Consider the following 5,789-nt stretch of genomic DNA (forward strand, 5'->3'; position numbering starts at 1 on the left):
TTGTTGAGGCACAGTTGCTGATGTTGTGGTGTAGTTGAGGCAGGCACCTATGAATTCTAATTGTTGAGTTGGGCTAAGCATGGATTTTTGGGGGGGTTGAGTTACTGGCCTAGTTGAGTGAAGAGAGTCGTGGTGAGGGAAATGATTTCTGTTACAAGCTGGTAAACTGAGGCCTTGAGAAGACAATAATCCAGGTAAAGGAATATGAGTACCGACTGAAGCCAAAGGCAGAAGAGAAAGAACTGAAGGGATGTCTGGCTGCCCCCTGTGCATAACCAACCAAGGAACTGCTATGGGCTTTGGGCGCTCAGACACCTAAAGTGGAGCACCCACAGGGACACTTCTTGAAGAGGACCTAAACTTTATAATAAAGAATAAAATGAAGAGAAATATTAAATGGTAATACTGTCACATACATAGACTCCCAACTTCATATATCAGGTTATTCACAGTACTTGTGAGTTTGTAAACTTGGAATTCCCTCTGGAACACATCCCCAACTTGGATGTGTCGTTCAGTCCTTTGTTCAGAGCTTCATTGGTAGAAAGGTTACTCCAGAGGTAAGAAACAGAAATGAAGACAATATGAAGAAGATGCAGCTGCCTTTCATATTCCCTTTGCCATGTGGCTTCTACTTCCTCTGTCCCAAAAACAAACTGCACAGCACATAACCTGGAAGCCTTAGAGTTCTGTCCATAGACATGCTCCTACATGCCTTGATAAGTTATAAGGTGTAACCATTTCCTTCTCTCAGTGTGTCAATAGCTGATGGTCCCTAAAGGGCCATCAAGCCAGTAGGGCAGTGCATTACCAAACTGTAGGTGTGTGTCACCCAGAAGAATAGCAAGTTTTGCAAGACATACATGCATATCCAGAATCCCAAACACAAAAGTGATTCAAACAGATTAATGAGATCATGTTTGGCACATCATAACATTTTTGCAGATATCTTATATGGCATAACTGGCATTGCCATTCTATAATATTGATATTCATAATATCCTATAATGTTTCCCAAATTCCATACAGCATTGCACTGGATTTTCAGCAGAGAGCCACATACTGGTCCTGTAAAACTGCAAATCGTATAAGGCTGTCATTGCAACCCCCTCCCCCAGCTCCCTTATGAGCAGCCAACAGGGGCTGACCCCTATATTCCATAGCATGTGGTATATAGATGATCTTCATATACAATTATTCCTAGTCTTTGGAATAATAGATAAATTAGCCCCAGATGCTGCCTAACAACCAGAAGATGGTGTGCATTAACACTCCTTTCTCTGTATATGTTTCTGCAATGATTATGCCTTCCTCACTGAATGCGCTAGAATTTGATCCCTGGTGTTAGTACCACTGTACAACTGTTCCAGGCTCTTGTAATGTAACATGACCTCAGGTATAAATATACTAGAAGGCTGTGTCTACATTGGCCCCTATTCCGTAATAGGGATGCAAATGTAGCACTTTGGAATAGGCAAATCCGCGGGGGATTTAAATATCCCCTGCGGCATTTGCATTAACATGGCTGCCGCTTTTTTCCGGCTTGTAGATAAGCCGGAGAAAAGCGCCAGTCCAGACGCGATCCTCCGGAAAATAAGCTCTTTTTCGGAGGATCTCTTATTCCTACTTTCAAGGAATGTAGCCACGTGTAGCCGCGTGTAGCCATGGGCAGTCAGTTTGAACTAAGGGGATGTAAAAATGGTGCCCGCCCGGGAACATGCAAATGAAGCCCGGGATATTTTAATCCCAGGCTTCATTTGCAAGTTCGAATGCCTACATTAGCCACCCTAGTTCGACCTAGGGGGCTAGTGTAGACACACTCAGACTGCTAGTCTGGTCAGAGGAAGGAATATAGTAATTAACATACTCACAATACTTCAAGTCTCTTTTCTCTGCTTTTATCATTAGGAAAGTAATGAAGTTGGTAGTTATCGATCAGTCAGAATACTATATTTCTCAAAACTAAATCTAAAGGAAGAGCCAGAATCTCAGAAATCTTATTTAGTTTTACAAGTGTGTGTGGCATGTAGTCAGTAATGCGCTATCTATATATTGTGTTATATATAATTTTGTATTAAATCACATATTTCTTGCTGAACACATTTCCTATATCATTCTACTGTACATCATGCATTGGCAGTTCTTTGAGAATTCTGTATTCAAAAACAAATTCAGTCATATTTTGCCTTCATGCTTAATGCTTCAGAAGCAAGAGATTTTCTCAGTGAAACACATATAACAATTGCTTTCTTCCAGTTGGGAAAAATAACCCACATGTTTTTCTCTAGTCTCATTCTCAGAAGTGATTCAAAAATTTAGGCTGAAACAGTTAAAAATAAATCAGCCTGAGGGAGAAACCCAGCCTCAAAAAATTCAGCCTAGACTGTTAATATCCAATTAAGTTATAAAATATGAAATCAGGGCCTATAAAAAGAAGGTAGTAGGCAAAGGTAAACAAAGGCAGTCCTGCCACTATTTTAAAACAGAAGTCATAATGCAGAACTCACCATTTGTGAGATTACAATGATTAAGCTACTGTGGTATCTCCAGGACTGTATGAATCAAAGCTATTGCAAAAACTCCTGACAGTAAATGTTATACTTGGATGGCACTGAACATTTTGACAAGTTATAAACAGTACAATTTGAGGACTGAGTTGCAAACAGGGGATGCTTGAAAATAAGTGGTTTTAGTCACCTAGTATCTCTTTGATATCACGTTTAACTAGCCCTGCTCCTTAGGCACAATCAATCTTAAATGATTTTCTCATAGTTACTATGTTTTTCTAACTATACAACACACATCAGCAAAGTATTCTTATTTGGGACCTTTCTGGGGCAGTCAGAACCTTACTCCCTTCCCTTCCAAATCTTGTGGCCAAGCCCTGGAATTTCTCTAGCAACTGCCCATAAGAGATCGTCTCAGTGTCTTTCAAGTGTTACAGAAAGCATGACCAGCTAGTTTGAGAGAAATAAGTAGCTTGACTGGTAGCCTGCCATCATATGCAACTCGAGAGGGGTAGACTTGCTCCTGGCTACTCTCTAGCCCACAAGCAGCTCAGAGACCTTTTGGTAAAGCACCCTGTGTATTTTATTTACAGGTGTTTTTTTTTTTCTAAACCACCACCTTTATAGCCAATTATGTAGCATGATATCAACTGTATCATGGGGCCCTTAACTGGTAGGCTGGCAGGAAAACTAAGCGGACTCAGCCCTCTGACTCCACAACTACATACCACCTTTCTTATTTGCTCTTGTCCTTTCCAGGCTTGCTTTCTGTGCCTTTAGTACCCTCTGGCTAATGAGTAAATTAGCTTTTAACTCTCAACAGCCCATCTCAATCTGTCACTTGGGTGCAATTTCCAGAATCAGGTGTGCTCCACTGCAACTAATAGAAGTTTTAGTTGGCTGGGGATGGGGGGCTTCTCAGGGAGAAAGAGGAAGGAAATAAATCAAAATGTTTTAATTGTAAGATTCTTACACCAAAAAAATAAGATTAGGTTGCCATTAAACCAGTGAAAATAACTGATTTAACTGGAAAAGCATAGGGGATATAATAATAAGAGCCTGGATGTTGTGTTTTGGGGATCTTTTACTTGAACATAAAAAGGAGAAGAGCAGGCCACTAAACTGCTATAAACTAAAATGCTAGGGACAGTTAAAAAAAGTTGCAAGTTATCCTAGAATTTAACTAAAACAAATGGGGTAATCTATGGAATGTCCTTAGATTTGAATAATAATCATATAATTAAAAGCAAAGGAGAAGATAAAGTGTTAGTAATTAAGTGACTAATTAGTAAAGGAGGAGGAGAAAGCAATCCTCAATAGCAGTGATGATGACATTTGAAGGGAGAGTCTTTAGTTGAGGAGGTAACACTAGGGTTTTAGATCTTGAGAACTAAGTCATAGAACATCCCTTTCCTATGGTATTATGAGTGACAATAGTGTGGATATGTACCTAATGTTTGGAAAGGGAAAATGAAATGTGGTAAATGTGGAGAAGTGTATTCCTATGAAAACTGCACAGAAGGGGAAGAGATCAAGTATAGTCACAGACTAGCAAATAGATTGTTTGTTGAGGCAATACAAGCTCAAGAAATACAAATAGCAAAAAATATTAACCTATCTTTTATAGAAACTATAAGGAGACTCTCAAAACATCAGATAGAGAATGAAAAGAAAATCAACACAGGAAAAGGGGAACTACTAGTACACCTTCAGTCTATAATAAAGATGATAAACATTGTAGAAAGAATAGCCAGTGGTACAGAAGTAGTGAAAAAGAAAAAGTTTATTCCATTCATAGTAGAACTAACAAAGTACACATCACAAAAAGAAGCAAAATCAGAAAAATAAAAATTATAGAAGGGCAGCAGAAAATGCTTGTATATTAGCAGTCTGTCAATAGACTGCATTCATAAGATTTTGAATCAGGATAATGATGAAATATAACTCTTACAGAGACCACAATCTTTTGCTAGAATGAACTGAGTTTGATTAGCCAGGGTTTCTTTAAAAGAAAATATCCTAAAAATGAAAAATAAATTATATATCAGATGTATCCAGGAAACACAGTAAGTTAAAAGACTTGATTTTAAAATTCCAGAGTATATTGGCTGTGGGTATGATGGAAAATTAGGAAGAAGAAGAGGTTTTTGAACTTTCCTATGGGCAATATTAAATTACATAGCAATAGAGAAGTAGGTCTCAAATATACTGCTACTGAGATCCGGTTGCAGAAAATAAATCCTTCTTTACTGATTTATAATATCTATAGCCCATATAGGAAATTAGAAAATGTGGACTTAGAAGTAATAGTAAAAAATGCTAACTAAAAGACTGGGGGTGCATCTAGACTGGCAAGATCTTACCAGCTGTCTACACTGGCCGCTTGAATTTACGCAAGAGCTCTGACATTCTAATGTAAGAATTCAGTGCTTCTTGCACAAATACTTTGACGCTGCTACTCAGGGATAAGCCCTCTTGCTCAAGAATACTTGCGCAAGAGGGCCAGTGTAGACAGGCACCTTAATTTTTTGTGCAAGAAAGCCCGATGGCTAAAATGGCCATTGGAGCTTTCTTGCGCAAAAGCGTGTCTAGACTGTCATGGATGCTTTTGCGCAAAAGCATCTTTGCCAATCTAGACGCTCTTTTGCGGAAATACTTTTAACGGAAAAACTTTTCCATTAAAAGTATTTCTGCAAAATCATGCCAGTCTAGACGTACATCTACGTCTAGACTGACATGATTTTCTGCAAATGCTTTTAACGGAAAAGTTTTCCATTAAAAGCATTTGCGGAAAAGCACGTCTAGATTGGCACGGATGCTTTTCCGCAAAAGCACTTTTTGCAGAAAAGTGTCTGTGCCAATCTAGACTTGCTTTTGCGCAAAAAAGCCCCGATCGCCATTTTTGCGATTGGGGATTTTTTGCACAAAACAAATCTGAGCTGTCTACACTGGCCCTTTTGCACAAAAGTTTTGCGCAAAAGGACTTTTGCCCGAATGGGAACAGCATAGTATTTCCACAAGAAGCACTGATTTCAGACAGTAGGAAGTCAGTGTTCTTGCAGAAATTCAAGCGGACAGTGTAGACAGCTGGCAAGTTTTTCCGCAAATGCAGGTGCTTTTCCAGAAAATCTTGCCAGTCTAGACACAGCCCATGTGTTTATATAAGCTGACTTAAATAGCCATAATAAAATGTGGGGCATGAAAAAATTGATAGCAATGGATGATGGTTAGGAAAGTTTACTGATGAAAACAGTCTAGTGGTTTTAAATGATGGCATATCAC

The sequence above is a fragment of the Pelodiscus sinensis genome, chromosome 2, assembly GCF_052426305.1.
Source record: "Pelodiscus sinensis isolate ZL-2025 chromosome 2, ASM5242630v1, whole genome shotgun sequence".
Classification (NCBI taxonomy): domain Eukaryota; kingdom Metazoa; phylum Chordata; order Testudines; family Trionychidae; genus Pelodiscus; species Pelodiscus sinensis.